The following is a 23,612-nucleotide window of genomic DNA, read 5'->3' as shown; positions in this document are numbered from 1 at the left end:
GTGTGTGTGTGTGTGTGTGTATGTGTGTGTGTATGAAAGGCAATCTTTTAAGGTTTTTGAAATTTGTCCCGAAAGCATGCAGCTAATAATCAAACACTAGTCAAGAAAATCTACTCAGTAGTAGTCTTGGTAAGTGAAGATTCTATGGCATGTTGGCCATGCCAGTTGGTCACTTCCCTCTTCCCATTGAACATAGATTGATGAGATGGAAACTGCTCCAAGAGTGTACTGCCAAGAAGATGGAACTTCTCCGCCAGCTATCAGTCTAAGGCTATTGTTCTATCTTGGGAAGGGCAGCTTGGAAGACTGGCCCCACCCTGCACTTGTAAAGGCAGTATGCTTTCATCAGATCAAACTTTTGAGCAATTTATTTTAAAGGATATTGTATAGAACAATAGAGCAATCAGCTAGCAATTAGTGGAGGCCAAGAGCCGGGTGTGATACTAGGCAGCAAGGACCAGCCCAGTTGATCAAGAAGACTACTAAGGCCTCTGAGAACCAGCCTGAGAAGCTGCACACTGCAGGGGAAACAGGATCCACTCACCTTTTCTATTAGTCACGAAACAAGCATATAACAAGCTCTCAAAAGAGGGTGGCAGTCATTATTTAGTGTTTCCGTACTCTATTATCTAAAACATGTACTTTTTGAGAAAACATGAAACATGAACTACAACCTATACTGAAGGTTGAAGGAAGCCAAATATTGGAGTTAATAAAGACTGCAAAGCAGTTATTAGGTATGCCTCTGGTTTGTGGGAAATGTCTGGCCTGAGTTCTCAATATGGAGGTGGTATTGAAGACCTTAGGCCAGAATAAAGTAATAAATGGCAACTGGGAAGAGTAGTGGGGTCAGGATAAAACCCTAAGTTTCTCCAGCATTGAGGTCTCAGGCTGATGAGGAGGTGCCAGTTAGAGAGACCAAGAAGGAGCAGCCAGACAGCAGGAAGGAAGCCAGGAGATGTCCTGGATGTTGAACTAAGAATGTATTTCCAAGAGGTTAGCTCCACCCTTTCCTGTTCATAGGAGTATGCCAGGGTACAATGAGCAGAGAGATGTTCTTATCAAAATAATCCTGACTTACTCCTCATTTCCAGACAGGAAAGATCATTGTCAGACTTTTTGTTCATTCATCTGTCAGTTGGATTGATTGGTTGTTAGTCTGTGAGGTATACCAAAGCTGCAAATAGAAAGGTGAGCCAACAAAAGCATAGTGCCTGCCCTCGGACAGCTTAGTCTGCTGGGAGAGAAAGATATCAATCAAGTAATAGCATTTTATCCAAGAATGGATCACCATTATTAACTGAGACTGTGGATCTTTGCAACAGAAATAAGAGCTCTAAAGAAAAGACCATACATCTTGGAGAGAATATTCTTTTCAAAGGCTGTCTAACCTACAGGGCTATAGGACCTTATTTATTTATTTCTAATTAATAACGTACTTCCAATGTCTTGATGGGCCAACACCTGAGTTTTAAAAGGAAGGTTGACAACCTCTATAATGAAGGAAGGAATACAGAGTTTGAAATCAGACCCGGGATCAAATTTCAGCTCTGGATCTTTCTATCATTCTTTATCTCTCAGAACGTCAGGATCCTCCTCTGTATGATAGGGGATAGTCAAAGCTCTGCTTTTAGATCATGGTGAGGTCTGACTGAGATAAAATCTGCAGCACATCTGGCATGTTGGTCCTTCTTGTTCCGCGGGGAGCACATTTGTGTTATATGTTTGTGATATTTCCTTTTCCGGGCCAATTTTCCCAGAACGGATCTTGGCTATTAGTTTGCTACTTTATGAGGCAGGGTGTTTATTCAGAATTTTTTTTTGATACATTTTTTTTGGGGTTGTTGTTTTTCCCGAGGATATCATTCATTTTGCCAGAGTTCTCTCAAGAGAAATGTGGAGGAGCCTGCCTTTGGGAGATACTGGTAAATCAAAACCTCCCTGTGTGGGTCGTGTTTATTCGCCTAGTCTTTTACATAGAGCTAATTCAGGTGTCTACTCAACTGTGTAATAAAAGTCAGTAGTTCCCAAAAGCCGCCATAATAAAAAAAAAAAGCGCAGCTTTCTTTGTCTCAGGAAAAGCTGTTTGTTAGCACATTGTGCCAATTTAATAATCTTTTCATGGCCATGGACAGTGGTGAGCCTGCTGAAATCATAGATGCAATTTTTAACCTTCTGGGGTTGGGGGGACGTGAGCTCAATCTGAGCAGTCTTTCATTTGAGATGCACAGTCTAGCTTGTCCGTATTTCTCATTTTAATTAATGTAATTAAAAGAGGATAAAAGGCTGGGTTAAAATTTTATGCATTTGATTATTGGGATCAAGAATAATTAAAATGTATGAAATGTGGCAGATTTCTCAGATGATGGGAAAGAAGAAAGGTCTTTTTTCCTGGATTTAAAATGTGTACATGTTTGGGTCTTTTCTTCAAGCTTTAGAAGTGTCCACGATCTGAGTATAGAGAAAATACAGAAGGTTTGCATATAGACAAGGAAGGAGGCTTTTGGCAGGGGGGAACTGATCCTTGTGTGGATCATGAATAATTTTATCATGTATGGTAGCAGCTTCTTTGCTGATCCCATCTCTGATAACCAAATAAAAAGTGAGTGTGTGTGTGTGTGTGTGTGTGTGTGTGTGTGTGTGTGTGTGTGTGTGTGTGTGTGTGTGTGTGTGTGTGTGTGTGTGTGTGTGTGTGTGTGTGTGTGTGTGTGTGTGTGTGTGTGTGTGTGTGTGTGTGTGTGTGTGTGTGTGTGTGTGTGTGCGTGCGCGCGCGCGCGCGCGCGCAGTCCTGGGGACTTGACCTCAGAACCTAGGCACTGTCCATGAACTTTTGTACTCAAGGCTAATGTTGTACTGCTTGAGCCATGTCTCCATTTCCCATTTTTTGGTGTTTAATAAGAGTCTCACGACACAAATCATGATGCAGTGTATTCATATACTTCTTTGTTAACTGACATCTCCCTTGTACAACTACTTAAAGATAATTTTTTTTTAAGTCTCATGAACTTTCCTGACTGGGCTGGCCTTGAACTGTGATCCTCAGCGAAGCTTCCTGAGTAGCTAGACTTACAGGCCTGAGCCACCAGCAACGGGCAGAAAATAACTTTTATCTTGACATCTACTGTTTGCTGTTTACCTACAAAGTTCTTAATAGGCTTTATCATATCTAGTCTTTTGTAAATCCTAGATAGAAAGATAGATGTTTATTATAATCAGCAGAGTTTTTTAAATTATACCAGAGATGCCATCAAGAGACTAGCAGAAAACTAGATGCCACTAACTAGGATGGGATGGGAGACTAACTCTACATCTGATACTAACTCTAGATCTGTTCTTAACTACAAATACGATACTGAGTCTAGATAAGATGTCAGGAGGATTCTGTGTGATACTCAGAAGTCCGTGCTATAGTTGCATTCCCAATGATACTATTCCTGACAGCATCATCACAAAGGGTGTACAAGGACCAACCACTATAGCAATTGATTTTTGACAGTCCTGGAGAATCTTGCTAGGCAAGTGCTTGGCTAGTGGAGCCACAGCCAAGTGAAGAAGCTGAGCCTTGTAGAGGAGATGAGGTGACTGGAATTATCCAGGGTATGGAAGTGAGAGAATACAGAGCCATATTTGCATCCAGGTTTAGTAAAGTTCTTGCAATGACAAGGCCCTTGTCCATTGCAGGACGTACATTATAAATCGGAATTGGAAAAGGGGTCAGAAATATTTGTGGAGCTCTCTGTTTTCTATAAAGGGAGTTCTACCCTCTCTGATGCCTTATGCAGCTTCGCTTGCACATTTTAAACATTTGTTTTCTGCGTGATTTCTTTGGTTGGATGTTGCTTTTGAAAAATACTAACAACGTAGACTATGTTCTTTGTTTTTTTCCTATTTAGATCCTAAGTATTCCTGTAGGACTTCTACCAGGGTATTTTTGGTGGTTAATCTTCCTTTTGTTTTAAGGTGTTATCGGCTTAATAGACTGTGTGTTTTTCTTAATATCTTTGTAGCTGAAATAGAAATGGACAGCAGTGGCAGATACAATGGCGCCCCCCATTATTGCTTTCCCTTTTCTTCCTCTCTCTCTCTCTCCTTCCTGTGCATTCTTTTTCCCTCTCAGCCTATTTAGAGTAAAGTGAGGTCACTGAACTAGATTGAGTAAGGATATTCTTTATCTCCACACCAAATCATGGAAAGTCTTATTCATCTCTCTTTTCTTCTGTTGCTATAACTTGGAAATTTTGGATTGAAATCACAGAGACACAGAAGGATAAGAGTAGCAGTTCATTGAGTCACTGCCTAGAGGGAAGGTACTTGAAAAGCCTGTGGAACCAAACCAACCTTGCCTGAGTGAGAAATCAGTATTTGTTGTGTTATAGTCTGAGATCTGGGATTGTTTGTTACCTCATCATTGCCTAGCCTAACCCTGCTTAGGTGATGATCCTTTGTCAGCCTCCTCGTATTTTATTGGATTTGGATCTTTGAATGTCAGAGAACCACTTTTGAATAGGTCATTTAAGCACACACATGCACACAGTGTACTTGTTTTAAAAATAAATGAATTTGTTGGATGAGTGGTTTAAAACCTTGGTACTATCTCTTGTCATAATTAGGATTTCACAGAATGTCCTTATCTAAACCAGCTAGGGTAGCATACTGCCTTTTATCGTTATGAAGTTCTCCCAAAGTCAGAATTTTAACATTTTTTCCCCCAAGTGACCCACACCAGTTCTTATCTTTATATTCAGAAGCCTTCCTTAACGTCCAAGTGAAAGCCCTCTTTAGCTCATTTAAAGTTCATTGCTCCTTATTTTATGCCTGTGGAAATGGAGATTAAAAATTGCTCATTACACCCTTCCTCATCCAGCTCTTCCTCGAGGAGGTTATGGCCCTTGTCATCACTTACTCTTCTCTTCTGTAAGCTAACCAGGAAGATTCACTTAACCTTTCGCCATAATCCTCTAACAAGATTCTGACTAACACCAGCCAGAATGGACGGATGATTTGATTTTGCAGCCTGCATGGAGCTGCCTCTTTGTCATTACCTGCCATTGTCATGTTGGTGCTGCTCTGCTATCCTGTGCCTATGCAGACAAGCGTTTCAATTCTACATTCAATTCTACATTCCTAGTAGTGTTTATCCTCTTGCCCAGAACTGGCTGCTGAAATTTGACCTTAGCTGCTAACACTTCACCTTGGCAATTTTAGCAGTCTTTTAAAAAAAAAATTTATTTATAGCTTCTGAATTTCATGTCATGGGTAGTAAGACCTTCCCCCCACCCCCTTAGAAAATTGTTTTCGAAATCCAAAAGAGTAAAATTCATTTTGACTCGGCGGCCTGACTCAAGTCACACTTTTCCTGATTCCCTTATCACCTTCACCAATCAGTCCTGGCCTCCTTGCTTCTTCTATGCTCTGTTATGGTCACTTATCTAAATGTTCCAACATCCTACATAAACAGAAATGTCTGAGAATCAGAAAGTATCCCCTATATCCCAACAAGAGTGTGCTCCATTTTACAGGTCTCTATATTAAATACATGATACAGTCTCCTGTATATATGGTAGATAGGGCAGGCCCAGACTTCCCTACCCTGGCTTTATGATGTCTGCTGTCATGAGTGTGGAATTTTCCTGACATGAAGTACATTTTGTCCCAATTTACTAGGTCTCTGGAATTCCCAGATTGTTCCTTTTTCTTAATTGAATACCTTAGCAGCATATTTTCCAAATATCTCCAAAAGAATGCTCTCTAATATAAAAATAATAGTCAGAAGGAATTGCCTGTGGGTTTTGTTGTTTTAATACTCTTTGTGAACATGATGCATAGATATCTAGCTTTCTCAGGACATGTGCTTTCCCATCATCCCCCTCTAGACTACAATTAGACCTTCTACAGACTCACATATGTCCTGTCCCATATCATAACACACATCACATGTGACTCTAATGGCTTACTTAATTGTCTTCCCTTTTTATTGCCTAGGTCTTTTAAGGCTGGGACCATATCAATCATGGTCATCATAATGTCCCCAAGGCCTACCACAGTGACAGACAAATAGAGGGTGCCTTATTTAATGAGTAAATGAAGGAGTAGATGAAATATCCAGGGATCTCAGACCTATACAGACAGTGTCTAACTTCCGATGGATTGACTGAGTGGTATTTCAGCTTGACAGAGATACAAAAGCTGTTTGCATTCAGCAGAAGCCACACTTTAAATGTTGACTTTCCATCTTTTCCCAGGTTAGTGATACTCAGTGTGAGACTCTCTTGTGATGTGGGCAGTAAACTACAGCATCTTGTCAATTCTACACGAATACAATGGAAAACACCGTGATACTCCATGCTTTAGCGTGTTGGTTGAGGGTGTCAAATGCATTTAGGACTTAAGATATCTTTAGTTTACTGTGATTTGTGGGGCTTGAACTCTTTCTTGGCCTGGGTGCTGTCCCTCAGCTATTCAGCTCAAGGCTAGTGCTTTACCACTTGAGCCACAGCGCCACTTCAGTTTTCTGGTGGTTTATTGGAGATAAGAGTCTCATGGACTTTTCTGCCAGGGCTGGCTTTGAACCATGATCCTCAGATCTCAGCCTCCTGAGTAGCTAGGATTACAGGTGTGAGCCTCGGGCACCCGGCCTGTGGCCTTCTCTTTACCTACATCACAATGAGAATGTCAGGATTCCAGGTACAGAGCTGGCAAATGTCAGAAGGAGGGTTTGACCCCAGACTGTGCATTCTAGTGTTATATTGTGAACTCATGAAATGGGCAAGTCTGTTGTCAAATCTGTAGCAGGTGAGGACCAATCCCTGTCACTCTCTGTGTCCCAACTTGCCTCTTCGTTGTCATTCTTCTGCAATTTGCTTCTCATACTTCTCAGATGATCAAACTGCTGACAAGAAGACCCATCTTCACATAGAGAGACAGGGAGCCACACTGGGGTACAATGTCCCTGCTTCTGCTTTGCCATTGGTTACTCCAAACTGTTATATTTATTAAGAGTTTTTGCCCACATGCTCGGAGTTCTGCGCACCAGAGACCTAAGCAGAGCATTACTCATTTGCTTATCTTCCATTTCCCTTGGTGAAAAGTTATTCCTGGTCCCATGATTTTCACCATGAAAGGTCTTCTGTGAACCGGAGAGGAGCATTCTGAAAGAAGTTATTAAGCATTATTAATACAATTATAGGTAACAAAAGATGTAATTTAACTTCCCCACATCCAACAAAGAAATTCATTTGAAGCTTCAGGAGCTCCAGCTGAAAGGGCAGAGCTCATCTGGATGTGGAGGGGGATGTGGGCAGGGAGCCCGCTGGCTGCTTCATCCTGGGGGTGGGGGGAGGGGAGCCCTGCGCTGGGTGTACCACTGCACCTCTTCCCAGCCACCTCCGCCCCTCCTCATTCACTAGCACCAAGTCCTTACTTGGTACTTGCTTTTCACTAGGTCTGGGGACCTACAGGCAATGGGATTTTACAACCACAGAGAAGAAAAATCAATGGTCAGTCCTAGTGGTCTCAATTTTTTTGGCCTCATTCAAAATATCAAGAAAAATGATGTAGTGAGCGAGTACCATAGTGTTAACAAACGTTGCTGCCATTGTGTTCAACGTTTGTGCTGCTTCTTACAGAATGTGTAGTATGGAAGCTCAATGAATGCATATTGGAAACACCTAGGCATTAGAACCGTACGTGTGGCAGAGCATGTGCTTAGTAAAAGTTTATTTTATGAGGGAATGGTACCAATAAGGCTAAGACCCCTAAAGTTACTGGCTCAAGGTCACTTGCCCCATAGGAAGTAAAGCCAGAATTTAAACTGAAGGCTTTCTTGCTCTACAGACTCTTCCCTTTCCATTTCCTCGCATTGACATCTTTGGAACACACTAAGATGGAGATTCCAGACCCAAAAAGATTCAGGGAAGCTGCAGTCTGAAGGTTCAGCATATGTGAAATCCCTGAGGGATGATGGAAAAGTCCCTGTTTTCTAATCTGTCCAATGAGTTTCTCTTAAGGACCCCAGGGAGCTCTGGTGACCCTGAGCTGCTTTATGATTTGTCATTTTCTCTGTCCAGTTGCAATAGGGGGAAGAGGTTGGAGGCTGTGTGTGACCTATTCACCAACCAAGCCAATGAGGCTAGAGCATTTTAATCCAGTGTTGGACTACAACTCAAAAGGTGGCGTAGTCCCAGGAGAGCAAACAGCTGGCACCCTGAAATGTAACTTGGAAAGGAAAAAAAGTGCAGTATTTGAAGGCTCAGTGTGGTTTTTGATTTTAAAAGACAGACAGAGAGAGAGAGAGAGAGAGAGAGAGAGAGGAACTCTTGATTGTTCTGCTGGCTTGGTGGAACATCTAATCTGAAACAGGCGCTCAGGTTGATAACTGTGCCCAGCTCTAATCCCTGGCACGTCAGAGTACTGTTTTTGAAAAGGAAAAAAAAAAAGGACTTGTGTCTTTAAAATATCATTTCTTATGTTATTCCCTCAAATCCATCTCCCCCCCCCCCCCATTCCTTTGGAGGCTGCATAGCTAGGCCTTTGCATCAGCAAAGTCTTTCTCTCCCTTGGGTCTCACTGGCTGGGGGATTATTGATTTGGAAGGCGAGGCTAATTTACATGTAAATAAATCTGAGCCCCGGGCAGCCAGGCTGGGACGTCCAGATGCCGTGACTGACTTGCTGACATCACAGCCTCATTAGCATGCGGAGGATGCAGGCTTTGCAACAGCGACTTCTCTGGCACCACCAGCAGCTCCGCCGACAGTTATTATTATTATTTTCTGGCCAAGCTGCACATTTCCTGGTTCAGTGGCCTGGGCTTTTTGAGCAGCTGACTTCGTCTCCCAGGTCTGGCTGGGGATCAGCTGGTGACGCAGAAGCTGGGGGTCTGTGACTTCCTTCAGAGGAAGCTGGGGTTCTCAGGAAAGCGATCGGAGGGCTCGGGTGGACCCAGAAGAAGGGCAGAAGTCCTAGTCTTCTTTCCCTCCTCAGCTTGGGGCTTGGTGGATCACCTCTGATCTAGATCCAGGGATGGGGTTCTCCCTGAGGGAATGCAGACTCGCTCCGGCTAGGGCCTGCTGGCTGCTGGCTTAGGAAGGAGACTCAGATTTGCAGAGACTTTGGTTGGAGAAGATGCTTGGGCTGCCTGAGCTCCTGCTTGCGATCTCAGACACCGGATCCAGGGAGAAAGTGAACTGGGGAAACTGAGCAACTCCCCTGTCTGTGAGAAGCTGCTTCTGGGAGGCTGAGTATCTCATCTTCCCTGGAGGTGGGTAAGAAATTTGCTCTCTCAATTCACAAATGAAACAGAAGTGTTTTTTTCCAAGCAGGATGAGAAAAGCATTCGGGTCTTTGCATGGGGGAAGGAGAGTGTTCTTATCTTGTGACCAGCATTTTTTTTTTGGTGGTCTGGTACCTTTTGCCATTCCTTTGCACGTGAGTAAGTTCAGTTTTGCAAAGAGGTATATCATTGCTCTAATGTATCTTGGAGAAACACATCTTGATACGTAAGGGGCAAAAGTAGTTCTCAGAAAGTATACCTTCCTTCCTTCCTTTTTTTTTCTTAAAGAGTGGAAAGGGTTAAGAACCAAACACCTGGTAGTGTTCAGGTACAGCTGTCATTTCCAGCATATCCTGTCAGAAATCTCAGGAGGCACAAGGATTTAGCTCAGTCTTGCAGGTAAAGAACTGGCTTTTGAATTACTGAGGTTTAATTTTAGTCAGTGCTCTCAGATTAGAAATGGTGACAGAGTCTTGGAGTCTGACTCCATAGCTTTCTGAAACCACATGATTTCGTTGATTCCCTGTCCTGAGCTTCTTGACTGAGGGTTCATAGTTTGTTCTCCTCTTCATTTCTCAGAAATGAATACCCAGCACTGCTCGTCTGCGATGGAGGTGTGGGGATGAAATACAGATTTTAATCCCATCTTTCTTTGTTAGGTTATCTCAGACTCTGCTGGGGTCCAAGGGGACTTTTATGAACTAGAAATCCTTGAGACTGGGACAATTCACTCTGGAGCAAATGACGTGTGCCAGATGTAGTGCCATCCACCAGTGTGACTGTGGCTAGGACACAACTTAAGCGCATCAATTGCTTCCCTGGGGGCAGAGTTGTGCTTGTACTGCGTGAGTACCGAAGCGGGCGAGACCGCAGATGGGGTCTTCCAGGCCTGCACCTCATCAGGCTGCATGCATGTGGCTTGTTTTGCTGGGGCATCAACCCATCTCAGTGAGAATTAAGCTCAAAGAAGGCAGCCTTGATTCCCTGCTCTCATTCTTCTGCTCCCCAGAAGGCTGGCAGCCTTTTGCAGATGGGTTACGATGACTGGCTCTGGGGCCTCCAGAGAAAAAGTCACAACTTTGACAGAATGGCAGTATTCTGGAAAATTGGATGTTAATGTCTTCTGGCGTTCTTGTAAACGGGTTTTGCCTTTCCATCCATTGCTCTGTCCCTTTGAGGAGTCCTCTTTTTTTTCATGTGAAAATTACAATATGTTGATTCCGTCAGGCACTGGAGCAGAAATGGTGAGCTAGCATGTCTATGATGGCATGTTTATAAAGGTTTACCCATACAATGTGGGGGGGGGGGAGATAAGAAAGGAAGGAAGCTTAGATGGTAGTTGAGCTACCTCTTGGTCTGCAGATTCCCATCTGTGAAATGGGTAGAGCAATGGGGTCTACAGGCAGTGTGGTAAGTGTCAGGATTTGGTGAGCTGGCATATAAAAAGCATCATAGGTGCCCAGTAAATGTCAGCTATTACTTATTATTATTATTATCATTATTATTACTGTCATTGCTACTTTTTTGACATTATCATCCTAAACCTAATTGCTGGAAACAAACCCATCTATTGAAAAGCAATATGTTCACAGGCAGTTGCCTGCAGAGAGGTTGTACCAGCAAGCATGATGCCGTCTCTAGTCATAGTGGAGCCCAAACCATTTCCACACAAAGGAACTTTCCACACTCCTAATGGAGTTGACAGCTTTGAAGCATATTATTCAGAACTACTGAATTTTGCAGATCTAAACCTAACTGATGATACAATGACAATTTCATGCTAGCTGGGACTCAGCACCCTTGAAGGAGACCTCTTGTTTGGGCCACTGACAAGTCACACAGAGAAAGCTTGCAGGGTCCAAACTGGAATGGACACATTTCTCCAACTGTGCATGTGAGAGGGAGTGCTCTCTGTCTCTCTGTCTCTGTCTCTGTCTGTCTGTCTGTCTGTCTGTCTCTCTCTCTCTCCTTTCTCCCTCTCTCCCTTTCTCTTCTCTTTCTTTCTGTCTCTTTTCAGCATAGATTCTTAGCAATTTCTTCCCCATCCAAGAAGGCCTCGGAATGTGTTTATCAGCTGCTAGGTGGCTTTTGAGAAATTCCAAGGCTGAATTATGCCACCATCTGGGTGGCTTCAGCTTCTTTGGTTGACAGTGAAGGGAAAGGCTGTTTTCTCCCCCACCTGCCTGCCACCCATCTCTGGCTTCATTCTGTGTCCACTGTTGTAATGTGTCTACGCCAGACTTTTGATCTCTCTTTCCTCCCAGTGAGCAGGCTGCAGGCATGCAACAGGGCAGCTGTTTCTCCCTGTCCTCTCCACCTTTTTCTTTTCAGTGTAGGAGAAATGGTATTCCAATACAAAGGTCTGCAAGAAGAATGTACAAAGTAAATCAGAGCTAGTGGTGTTGCTTAGTGGTAGAGAGCTTGCCTAGTATATATGAGACCAAAGGAGGATAATAATAGGAATGGGTCACAAAGGCTCAGTAGCTATGTGTATATGATCATGTAAAATAATATCTTATGAAACAAACTACAGGAAACAAGATTTTGTTGTTGTCATCGTTGCTGTTTTTGTTGTCTTTTCATTTTGTCTTATTTGTTTTGGGGAAGGCAAAGGGGGGGGGCACAGAGAAGGTGGATGAAAGGGTGAAGAACAAATAGAGCAGTGATACTCCCTAGACACCATGTGGAACATGAACTGTACATCTTGTGGGTGGAAAGACTGGGAGAGAGTGAGGGAAGAGATGGCCTGGTTCAAACAGAAATGTACTCATTACCTGACTTATGTAACTATTAACCCCTCTGTATAGCACCTCTATAATAACAATAAAATATATTTTTAAAAAACGTGGGAGAGGGCAGTTGAAGCAATCAGTGAGGTCTGTTATAAAATTCTTAAGAAACTCAGATCCAGTATGAGCACTTCCTGGTTTCCAATGATCTGCCAATTGTATTTTGTTTGGAGGACAATGTTTATACCTTGATAAAAGCCCATCTGGGTCGCCTCCTGACTAGCCTGTAATGATCTTGGGAGAGTTGCCTCGCTCCTGAACTTGACTTTCTCCTAAGAATATTGGAAGTAAGGTCCCTCTGAGAGCAGAGGGCTGTTGGAAGATGATGTCTATAAGGCCCTTGCTCATTTCCTGCCACTGGTGGTGCCAGTGACTTGCCTTTTTCCTGTTCCTTTCTGACCTGTGAATGACAAGGGCACTAGTGTTGTTACTCATTTATCAGAAAAACTGAAGGCTGAAGAGGCCAAAGACCTCAGCCCTGGTTCCAGTCTGGGGTTGATTCCCTTGCACATTCATTCCCAAAGCTAGGTGTAAGATGCACTCTTACCCACCGAAGTGCCGCACCGAGACCAGAGCTCTTCATCCAGAGGCCTCCACGCCCATCCTTTCTCTCCACTGCTGGCTTGTCCCTCAGGAATTCTGTCTGGCATTTAGATGAAGACTTTTTTTTTTCTTTCAATGCAAGGCTCATGCTTGCTTTAGTTAAGTGTTTTTTTTTTTTTTATTTTGCTTTGTTTTGTTTGTTTGCCAGTCTTGGGGCTTGAACTCAGGGCCGGGAAGCTGTCCATGAGACACTTTGTATTCAAGGCTAGCACTCTACCACCTGAGCCACAGCTCCACTCCTAGATTTTTCTGGGTAGTTTATTGGAGATAAGAGTCTCACAGACTTTCCTGCATGGGCTGGCTTTCGAACTGAGATCCTCATATCTCAGCCTCCTGAGTAACTAGGATTACAAGTGTGAGCCACTGGTGCTCAGCTAGTTTGTTTTTTGTAGGATCTTTCTCTCTGGGCCTGAGTTGTATCACCTTTAACCATAGTCTTCCTATCTCTGCCTCAGGAGTATCTGGGATTACAGGTGAATACCACCATACCCAGCTAGGACTGTAATTCTGTGCTTGAAGACTCACTGAAGCCTTTTTATCTTCTTCTCACTGATTGCAGTCAGGAATCTTCCAGGGACTATATGCTGCTACAAACCAAGAATCTGAGGGAGTAGGCTTTTCCAGACTTGTTTTTATTGTTGATGGTTTTGTCTACTACTTGCCACTTTGCTCTTGTTCTAACCTGTAAACATTTTACATAGAATTACCTGGTTTTTGTATTCTGTGTTTATGTGTGTGTGTGTGTGTGCGTGTGCGTGTGCATGTTTGGTGTTTTTGGATCCAACAGGATAGAGGAACCTTTATTAGAAGCTTAGTCCCTTGAGTTTGGAGATTTGGGTTTTCTTTCCTTTTGGCTCTGTTACTAGAACCTTTTGTTATTTGTAGTCTGGAAGCTGGGGTCTTGTACTGTTATTTCCCTGGGGATAAAGCAAGGGGAGGAGGAGAAAAGTGAGTTTACTGAGCTAGGAATGTAGCTTCTGGAAGAGTACTTACTTAGCTTGTGTGAGGCCCTGGGTTCAATCCCAGCATTGCTTTGGGGGGTGGGGGGCAAGGGGGGTTGAGAAGGGGTAGGAGAAGAGAAGAAAAAAAGAAGGGGAGAGAAAGGTTAGATAGAAAAGCTGGAAGGGAGGGAAGGGAGATGGAATGGGAAGCCTCTAGAAGCATGTCAGAGCCATTTCAAGTCCATGATGAAAGTGTGAAGCTACAGGTTACCGCTGGGTGAAGTCACGATTCAGGAGACCAGGGTTTCTGTTCTACTTTTACTAAAAACCCCTCTCCCCATCTGTCCCTCAAACCTTAGAACGAAGCCATTTGAAATCCTAAAGCCTCCTTGTGACTGAACACAGCATGTCGTTCTCACTAGCACACACTGCAGACTCTTTTCAAAATGCATTAAATTAAGAGGAGCACATTTTCAAGTACACAGTGAGCCTACCACGCCTTTGTGGGTGTGGAATGAACTTCCAGCATGTGTTGGGCTCCAAAGCCTGTAAGAATTGAGTTGGCTGATTGGAAGAGACAAAAATGAGAGCTGAGTTGGAAGATGAAATACTCTAGAGGCCCCAGACCAGAGATGCCACTGGTCTGGTTGTGACACGAAGGAAATCAGGGGTGGCCTTGTTTAAGGAAGTGTCACCCAGCATGGCATTCACTTAGAACCATTATGTGAAGCTATAGGAAGAAGGAATCCTGGTGATTTCTGGTCCCTCCATTCTTCCCAGGTCTAGTATATGAGCTGTCTGCTGTAAACCATGCTGAGGGCAGTGAGGGTGAGGGACCATGCAAGGCCTTTGTCTAAAATGAAACTCTCTCTGTCTCTCTGTCTCTGTCTCTCTCTGTCTCTCTGTCTCTCTCTGTCTCTCTGTCTCTCGCTCTTCCTCTCTCTCCCTCTCTTCCTCTCTCCCTCTCTCTCTTTGTTTTTTGTCATGGGACTTGAACTCAGTGCCTAGGCATATCCCTGAGCTGTTTTTGCTCAAGGCTAGCACGCTACCACTTTGAGTCATAGTGCCACTGCCAGTTTTCTGGTGGCTAATTGGAGATAAGAGTCTCACAGACTTTCCTGCCAGGGCTGGCTTTGAACCCTGATCCTCAGATCTCAGCCTCCTGAGTAGCTAGGGTTTCAGGCATGAGTCACCAGTGCCTGGCTCAGATGAACTCTTAGTTGGACTCTTGACAGGCTGCACTTGGCCTTCCTCAGATGAGAGATGCTTCAACTTTATTTGCCTCTGCTCCTCTCACACTGGGAATCCAATTGGCTTCAAGTCCTCTTCTTCTCCTTGATTCTTTAAAATCAAATCTTATAAATATTACCCAACCCCATTCAGGGTTAAGAGTAACTGGGACAAAAATTCTTAGCATTTCATTTCATCTGGGCAGGGTGCCATTTTTCCAGCTCTTTTCTTGGCTTCTCTTCATCTGTTATGAGTCCTTGGAGATATTTATTCATGAAAGTTCCAAGACTCAGCTGAGAAGCAGCTATACTTTCTGTGGTTACAAAATCAGGTGTGGTTTTAGGGGTAGCTGCTGTGTATATGGAGGTGTATGCTGGGGTGTATAGAAAAAAAGCATCCTACTGTGTGCTGTCCAGTATAAACTATGCTCCAGATAACTTGCCTTATTCATGTGTGTGTATGCACATGCATGTGCATATGCATACATGCCAGTACTGGGGCTTGAACCCAGGGCCTCGGTTTTTCACTCAAGGCTGACAAATCAGAACGAAACCATTTAAACTCAAAAGGCCACTTTGTGACTGAGCACAGCATGGCTTTCCCACTTCCACAGTGCCACTTGCAGTTTTCTGGTGGTTAACTGGAGATAAGAGTCTCACACAGTCTTTCTTATCTGAGCTGACTTCTAACTGTGATCCTCAGATCTCAGCCTTCTGAGTATGTAGGATTTCAGAAGTGAGTCACCAATGCCCAGCTCTTGCCTAATTCTTGCATTGATCATGTAGCCAGAAATTGTCAGTTCTGTTCACTAATCAACAACCCAAGACTCTTAGATGGTAATTAGCTTCCTGAAGGTTTGCAGACAGTGGAGGAGAGCCAAGATGCAAACCTAGCATGAATGACATCCTCCATTTTAGGTTTCCTTGTACTTCTTGGATATCCCTTGTGCTTGTTTATGTTTTTCCTTCTAGATTGTACGAATGAATGAATCCCTCATTTGAAAAGCAACTCCTTCTTTAGCTGGTGAATTAAAACCTTTTTGGTTTGTGTTTTGGGAAAACTGGAACTATCAGAAAGAGGATGGCAAATGTGAAAGAGAAGGAGGCTTTTGGGGAGTCAGGAAGACATTGAGATAAAAGCCAAAGTGAATGGAAGGTGTCCTTGCTGTGTATGAGAGCATGGGAGAGTCCTCTGGGCCCTTCGGTTAGCTGGGAACACAGTGGGGTGTGAATGGAGGAGCATTCTTGTCATATGATGCCTCAGTTGTATGCACATCAGGACTAACTGAAGTATCTGTGTTCCCTTGCTGAGCCTCACTTCTTTCCTCTCTGAGTGGAGACCTGTGTCAGCTATCTGTAAGTTCACTCCCAGTCCTGACCTTAATGAGTGTGAACTTTCAGGGTGAACCCAGCCTTGACAGTGAAGGGCTGTAATTTGCACTGCTGGCTGCTCTTGACGGGAAATGAAAAAGGTCAGGTTTTATACCAGGACCTGACCTGTCTGCTTTGTGAATCTGTGCTAGAAGATGGGAAGTGAGGGCTCAGAGCTTTCTGGAAGAACACCTGACCTTGGTATGTGTCACCCTAGTACTGAGGGGGTGGCCTGGGGGCAGTGTGGGGGCAGCAAGGCCATGCTATGTAAATACATACGCATCCCAGATTCACCAGCACGCACCTGCGCGTATTGCTCACACGCAGATTCTCCTTCCCTTCTCTTCCCTTCCCTTCCCTTCCCTTCCCTTCCTTCCCCTTCCTTCCCCTTCCTTCCCTTCCTCTTCTTTCCCCCTCCTTTTCTTTCCCTTCCTTTCCTTCCCCTTCCTTCCCCTTTCTTTCCTTTCCTTCCTTTCCTTCTTTTTTCCTTCTTTCTTTCTTTCTTTTTTTTTTTTTTTTAAAATTTGCACTGGTCCTGGGGTTTGAACTCAGAATCTAGGCACTGTCCTAGAGTTTTTTGTGCTCAAGGCTAGTGCTCTACCACTTTGACCCAAAGTGCCATTTCTGGCTTTCTGGTAGTTAATTGGAGATAACAGTCTCATGGACTTTGCTATGCAGGCCGGCTTTGAACTGTGATCCTCATATCTCAGCCCCTTGAGTCGCTAGGGTTACTGGTATGAGCCACCAGATACCCGGCTCAGATTGTCCGTTTTTAACAGGCTGCTGTTGCTTCTAAGTCACCTTTGTAACAGGCGTGGAAGCTCGACGGGAAGGACAATTTGGCTGGTCCTAAGTGTGTCATTCCTTATTTGAATATACCTAAAAGATCACACAGCTGCTCCATGACTCAGTTTCTCCTTCCACAAACTATGAAAATAGTAATAGTCAATGTTTAATGATCACTGACTGTCACTACTTACTATGCTATGTCTTAGCAAATCCTCCCGTTACAAGGTAACTTCTACTGCCAACTCCACCCCATGGTAACACAAAGAAACTGAGTAACTTGCATAAGATCACACAGCTAGTGCGAAAACAGGAATTTGAATTGTTCATGCTCTCTCTGATTCAATAGAAGCAAAAGACATTGGGATCTACTGTGTATATCTGTGCATGTGATTTGTATGATATACGCACTTAGAAATATTTGGGGGTGACTGAGATTATGAGCTGTTCCCAGGCGACGTAGTACTGTTTTGAAGTAAAATTCCAGTTTCTGTAAACTCTCCTGCTTTGTGAGGTTCTGAAGAGCACAGATGTTTCCTTGGTTGTCTTGGACAGCTTACTGAGGAGGGTAAAGGGTGTTCTGGCTGAGTTTCTGGTCATTTAGAATTTAGACACCATTTATGTTCAGTCTTGGTTTTACAACTTCGGACAAAATGTCCAATCATTTTTATGCCTTCACAGAAAGAGCAGAGTTCACGGACTGAGGAGTTCATCTTGTGACTTGAGGCATTCGAGGCATGCCTTGTAAATGAAAGCAGAGTTGGTGATGGCAAATATCATCAGAGAATGATGTTCCTCACCTCAGTAGACAGAAGGCTGTGTGCTGGTCAGACAACACATGCTTCTTTTTCTTTTTTAGTTTTTTTTTTAGGGGGTCCGGTCGTGAGGCCTGAACTCTGGGCCTGGGCACTGACCCTCAGCTCTTCAGCTCAAGGTTAGCGCTCTACCGCTTGAGCCAAAGCGCCATTTCCAGCTTTTTCTGTTTATGTGGTGCTGAGGAATCAAACCCAGGGCCTCATGGATGCAAGGCAAGCACTCTACCACTGAGCCACCTTCCCAGCCCAACACATGCTTCTTTCTTCCCTTGCTCCTTCTTGTTATTCCTCTAGAAGCTTCCATATCAAAACAGAGGACATTTTATGTAGGGGAACTGATTCCTATTTCAATGTACCCCCATAATTGGGACTCCATTATTATAATGGACTATAACATCAATCACCAGCTATGGTGGTGACTGCACCTGTAATCCTAGCTACTCAAAAGGCTGACATCTGAGAGCCATAGTTCGAAGCCAACCTGAGCAGAAAAGTCCATGAGATTCTTATCTCCAATTAACCAGCAAAAAGTCAGAAGTGGAGCTATAGCTCAAGTGGTAGAGTGTCAGTCTTGAGCGAACAAAGGCTAATGGACAGCACCCTGATCCTGAGTTCAAGCCCTATTACCAGCCAAAAAAATATGCTGTACATAGGACCAGTGGGTAGTTCTCTGGACCCAACTTCTCTTAACTATCTCAGACCTCACTAATAACCCCCACATTGTGTCAGCCCCAGTATAACCCAGTCCCACTCAGCACAGCACTTCCAGCTGCCTGTACCCCGGATATAGTCAGCCCAAGACATTTAACTTGCCTCTAGACTACCTCTACCCCTGCATTTTCCTTAGATAGTTCTCTTTTCTATGAAGTAAAATATAGAAAAACGGCCAATTGCCTAGGTGTGTGCTGAAAAGAAATTCCATTTTCTATTGACTCTGCATTTTATTCTTTCTCCAGAATGTGCATGATCGGTTGGCTTATTGAAAGTTGGAGTTAGTTGAACTTCGGCTTAAAGTTTTAATGCATTTTAATCTTTCTCTGGAAGTTCATCCTGTTCTGATTCATACAGGGACCCACTCTCTCTCTCCTTTTTTTCTTTCCTCCCTCCCTTCTTTTTTTCACTCCTGGCTCTGTTTGCCATCTTGAGAATGGAACCCAGGACCCTTGTTCATGCTAGCCGAGCACTGTACCTTCTGAGTGGCATCCCCAGGCATTCTTAACACTTCAGTCATTTTCTGTTGCTGGGGATGCTGGACCCCACCCAGCTTTCCTACACGAAGCCCTCAGAGGAGTTGCTCCCTTCTTGTCAGCTCTGGCCCACGGTCATCCTCTGGCTAATGCAGTTCACCTATGGGTGAAGTGCACTTCACTTCCTGGCTGGGCAGCTGTGTAGCCCTGCTGCCTGCTACCCATCACGATCCAGGACTGCATTGGAATCACTGCCTTGAGTGTATTCCTTGCTTTCTAGTCCATCCTCTCAGAAGGTGCAGGATAGTCTGTAGAGACTAGAAGCTCACCACAGATTGGATTTATGCAACACAAGCCCCTCTGCTACACTTGCCTCATTAGGAGCAGGGTGAAAATGCAGTGTCAAACAGTTCATGGGCTCCTCCTCTTGACACCAGAAGCTCCTGCTGCTGCTAAAATGGCTCATGAAGGGTGATGCGAGGTGGAAAACAGTGGGGTCCCTGGGCTGGATTGATCAGGAAGCATGTTTGGCTGTCTCAATACCAACATGGCTTCCTCTTGTAATGCCTTAAAGTTATTCTAAATCCTGCCCTGCTGAATTGCTAAGATGCAGCATCCTAAATGGTAACTATGATATCATACACTATTTTGGATTTTTGAAAGAACATTGCCGAGAATGGAAAATAGCATTTAAATATTCACAAGGTGCAAGACACTGCCTTGGGCCCTATGGGTCATCTAAAATATTACAGAGGATCTTTTATACTTAACTGACCTTTTTTAGCTTGGGTCCATGATTACTGATGAACTGCAGGATTGGTAAACTTTCTGAAATTGAGTATGCTTTTTCTATGAATGTAGTATATTCTTTTTAAAAAAATTTGTAATATGGGGATTGAACTCAAGGTCTTGAGTTTCCTGACCTGGATCTCTACTACCTAAACCACACCTCCAGATGCGTTTTGCACTGGTTGTCTTTGAGGTAGCATCTTCCTTTACGCTCCGCTGACAGTGTGGACTGTGATACTCCTATGTGTGATTTCCCCTGTCACTGAGGATAACAGGTGTGTGCCACCACACCCAGCCATTGGTAGAGATGGAGTCTCGTGAAGGTTTATGCCGTTCGTTGGCTCAAATCACAATCCCTTCCCTCATTTCTGCTTTTGAATCAGTAAGCTACCTCACCCAGCTTCTGTTCAGTTTTTAATAGAGAATGATCCCAATTTCATCACATTCTTGAAGGCAGCAAGTCACACCAAAACCTGAGAATTGTTAGGTTGGGTGGTACGTTATTGTAAATTCATCCTGAGAAAGCTCCAAGGTTAGTGTAATACTAGAACAAAATATTGCTCTGTCCTGCGAAAATACAACACTCTATATGACTGGTACGATCTTATGTTAAGCTCTGTGCAGTTGGAAGGCTAATGACCTGATTTCTTTCCATTTTATAAATGAGTAAATTGAGGAACATAGTCTTAGATGCCCATGCTTTTGAGTTCTTGTTTCTTCTATCTCTCAGATACTTTTGATTATTTAACAGTTTATCAACACTTGGAACATTTGTCTTGTGGATAGGCAAGGGTTTCTAGTCTTTCTGTTCTGAAGGCATTCTTTTCAATATTGAACCTGTTGGCGCAGGATAGCAGAATTGAATTACATAAAGGTTGTGGTGCCTTTATTTGTCTGCTTCCCTCATTAATTGAGTAGTCTTCTTTGTGAGTCTCGCTGATAAATTACTCCTCATGTAATTGAATTACATACCACATTTTTCATCTCAGTGTATCAATATATACTTTCTGTTATTTATTTGTTGCTCATGGGGCTTGAACTCATGGCTTAGACTCTGTCCCTGAGCTTTTTTACTCAAGGCTAGTGCTCTACCACTTTGAGCCACAGTGTCACTTCTAGTTTTCTAGTGGTTAATTGGAGATAAGAGTCTCATGGACTTTCCTGCTCAGGCTGGCTTCAGCCCATAATCCTCAGTTCTCATCATCCTGAGTAGCTAGGATTACAGGCATGATCACCAGCACCCAGCTGTTTTTTTTTTTTTTAAATGTAAAGTAAATTTACATGTTGCTCAAAGCTAGTCTCTACAAGCCCATTGAGAGTATGTGCCTTACTGATAGAAAGCCAACAACTACATTGAATATTTCAAAAACTACTTGTCAAGTATTTATCTATTTTGCTAGATACAAGATGATAGGAATTTCTGGAATTTTCATTCCAGTAGGGTAAAAATACAAGAGACACATAGCCACAAATAAAACAGTTTCTAGTCATGACAACCATTAAGGAGAAACATTTAACAGTAATAGAATGGAGAATGACTGCGAAGAGGAGAGCCATCAGTGTTTTTCCTGGAGGCTATATGCCTTTTTTTTTTATTTGTGAACATATTGTACAGAGGGGTTACAATTACATGGGCAGGATAATGCATACATTTCTTACCAAGCATTGCAGCCTCCTCCTTTGTTTACCCTTTGATGATGTGAAAAAAAAAATTGTAAGAGAGAGCTGGCCTAGGCTAGCTCAGGACAGACTAAAGCCACTGTGGCTAAAGCTTTAGACAGGATGCAAAATGGAAGAGTTGGGGAGAGAGGGATGGGCCAGATGCTGGGTCTTGTGGGCCATTGTTAGGGAGTTGGTGCTTCATTCCTATTGCAGTTGGAAGTCTGTGGAGTATTACAGAGAGGGAAATGAGTCAGTCACCACTGGTTTAAAAACAGTAGTAGAAATTAGCTTCTAGAAGGGCAGACATGGGAGCAGGAAGTTAAGAAGCACTGGTGTAGGCAGGACATAGTGATGAACTGGGTACCATAGTAAGAGGAGGAGGAGAGGGGAGACAGTAGAATTATGCCTGAGACTCAGCCCATAAACCCAGGAAGGCCACAGGCAGGACTATGGGTCATATCAGCTGTGACACAATGGTGCAAGGCCACATCTAGCAGGCTTTGGAGGAGAGGGAGTCAAGGGAGCATGCATCTTTCCACCAGCACCTTGTCAAATCTGAATATAACACATTTTTAAATGTTTTCCAAACCTTACTGCCACAGACCATGTGAATTCAATTCATCGAGGGCCTCTTTCCAATAAAACATGAAACCAGGAAATGTTATTTTCTTTCTATGTACTTCCCTCCTTTCTTTCCCTGCTGCAGAATGAGGAAATGAGTTCTGGCTGAGAACAAAACCACAAAAACGGTTCCACAGATCCAGCTAGAAGACGGGAAGTCAGCATCTTGCCTCCTTTGCCTTAGCCCTCCTGTGGGAAACGCTGAGAGTTGTTTTGTTTTGCTTCTTTTTCCCCTGGTCCCGACTAAAGCCAGGTCTCCCTTGAACAGTCCAGTCATTCCCTCGGCTGTCTAACTCAATCTGAATGGAAGGCTTTATATCCAGCATCGGTATTTGGTAAACACCCAATTTCTTGATGCTCTTATTTCTCAAGTCCACTGGGCTCGTCATGAGCCTTTGGCCTCCTTCACCGAGGACCATGGATTTCTGGGAAGTTTTTGCCTCCAGCTCTTCAGCATGGATATTAAAAGGCCCCTGTCAAGTTGGGAAGGGTGTGGACATTGCCAGAATCCCCTCAAGCCAAGACCCTGAGGGCGGTGCCTGCCAGCTGGCCCCCATCCACACCAGAGACGGCTGGCTTTCTGTGGTTCTCTGTGTATGGAGCTGGCCAAGTTCCTCTGGATGAAAGGCGGTCTAATATAAACTGAAAATGTTATTAATAAGCAGCCACTTAAGAATTTCCTATGACTTGCCAGTGATTTGGGAGCCTCTATGTGCACAGGGGGAGAGGCATAACTTGTTTTACATGGATTAGGAGACCTATGCAGTCCGTCTGTAGGGGCCTCAGACAGGCCTTGAGGTCTTGGTAAAGGGCTTTGGGTAAGTTCCAGAGCCTCTTTGAGTCTTGGTTGTCCCATCTGTGGAGTGAAGATAATAATTCCCATCCCTTAGTGTGGTTTGAGTATTCAACAAGAAATGCTTGGGAAGTTCTCAGCAGAGTCTAATGCATACTCAGAAAACTGGTTTCTTAAAAAGACAACTTGGGGAGATGATAACTCCAGGCATGAAACCAAAGTGCCTTGGCTTCCTCTGACTCATAAGAAGAAGAGATAGGGCGTCCCACATGCCTTCAGTGTTGAGGACTGGCAACTGCAGGGCTCAGCTTCTCTGAACCCCCAATCTGTAAATAGTCCTGCGCTTCCAATTGACCTTGGAAGAATGGCAGTCTCCAAGTTACCCAAATTGAAAATGTGTAGTAAGTAAATAGTCTGGAATATCTGATGAGTCCAAAAATATCTAACCTGTCTGCTTTAGGATATGTTGATAGAGAGAGGAGGTCATTTGTGTGACTTTGAAAAAAAAAAAATCAGGCCAAGCACCAGTGGCTCAGCCTATAATCCTAGCTACTTGGAAGACCGAGATATGAGGATTGTGGTTTGAAATTAGCCTGAGCAGACATATCTGCAAAAAGCTGGAAGTGAGAGAATGGCTCAATTGGTAGAGCACCAGCCTTGAGCAAGAAAGCTAAGCAAGAGTATGGAGCCCTGAGTTCAAGCCCCAGTTACCAACACACACACACACACACACACACACACACACACACACACACA

The 23,612-nt window shown here is 43.7% G+C and overlaps 1 protein-coding gene across 4 annotated transcripts in view; it reads left to right on the top strand.

Annotated features, from left to right (window-relative positions):
* Prickle2 (prickle planar cell polarity protein 2) overlaps nt 1–23,612 on the top strand; it is a 314,539-nt gene that overhangs the window by 200,688 nt on the left and 90,239 nt on the right. The window contains exon 1 of one of the 4 annotated variants that reach the window (XM_070018887.1): nt 8,852–9,258. The exons of 2 other annotated variants lie outside the window; for them this stretch is intronic. The gene's annotated coding sequence lies outside the window, so the exon portion shown is untranslated. Of the gene's footprint in view, nt 1–8,851; nt 9,259–10,495; nt 10,515–23,612 lie in introns of those variants that run through there. One more of the 4 variants, XM_070018889.1, reaches the window with a different exon arrangement.

This window comes from Dipodomys merriami, unplaced genomic scaffold (assembly GCF_024711535.1).
Source record: "Dipodomys merriami isolate MVZ:Mamm:240054 unplaced genomic scaffold, mDipMer1.0.p SCAF_13, whole genome shotgun sequence".
Classification (NCBI taxonomy): domain Eukaryota; kingdom Metazoa; phylum Chordata; class Mammalia; order Rodentia; family Heteromyidae; genus Dipodomys; species Dipodomys merriami.
The sequence above is the reverse complement of the archived record's forward strand: the minus strand, read 5'-3'. Positions and strand labels throughout refer to the sequence as shown.